This window comes from Penaeus monodon, chromosome 25 (genome assembly GCF_015228065.2).
Source record: "Penaeus monodon isolate SGIC_2016 chromosome 25, NSTDA_Pmon_1, whole genome shotgun sequence".
Classification (NCBI taxonomy): Eukaryota; Metazoa; Arthropoda; class Malacostraca; order Decapoda; family Penaeidae; genus Penaeus; species Penaeus monodon.
The window spans coordinates 33,301,086-33,301,876 of record NC_051410.1 but is presented as its reverse complement, the minus strand read 5'-3'; the positions used below and the strand labels follow the sequence as shown (position 1 = coordinate 33,301,876).

General features: G+C 35.4%; 1 protein-coding gene across 1 annotated transcript in view; it reads right to left on the bottom strand.

The window, feature by feature from the left end:
- The window catches only part of LOC119589155 (probable glutathione peroxidase 8), a gene marked incomplete at its 5' end in the record, with an annotated part of 4,755 nt that overhangs the window by 2,899 nt on the left and 1,065 nt on the right, over nt 1-791 (bottom strand).

Here is a 791-nt window from a genome sequence, read left to right as displayed (position 1 = left end):
CCTGCATCTGTTTCAAGTTAGTAAGGATATATCATTAACATGTACACATTACAATCTGCACATTCTGGACAATCTGAACAACAATTTTTTATATATGAAACGGAGTATAATGTACTGTATTCATAAATGGCTGAGTAAATAGGTCAGAACAGCAATGACCTTAGATTGGATTGTTCCTAACACAATTATACATAAAGGATGATAAACGTGGATTTTACAACCAGCATTATACATTGGGCTCTTACATTTAACTTAATAGTGGCATTGTTAAGTGATTGCTACAGCCTCAGCACTCCAATAAAGGCCAGCAGACCTTCAATAAGGAAGGAAGTATGGACTGGTTTTAGATAAACTGACAGGTAAATCTAAATGCTATATTTTGACAGAAAATATACAATAGAGGTGATAACCTTTGCTAGAGAACCAACAAGTGAAAAGATTGTATGTAGTCCAGAAGCAGATGTATAGAATTATTTATAAGAGGTAATTGCTTGGAGTCAGAAGCTATGGCATGACCTCTTTACTTCATGCTCTAGCATAAGCCAACAAACCTGTATAAATTTTTGGCAAGATAAGAACTTGGGACTGACTCTTTACTAGTCAGTAAATTGCTATAGTAATCAACAAGCTCTTTCTTGCCAGAACATACACTGTGGTCTCCAGTGTTTGCAAAGACACAAAGCATAGAGGTCATGGAAATTCCTGCACTTACCAGAAGAAAGTAAATTTGCAGACTTCGTAAATCATGACTTTGCTTTTCCATGCTGTGTATTATTTCCAGTACTAAAATC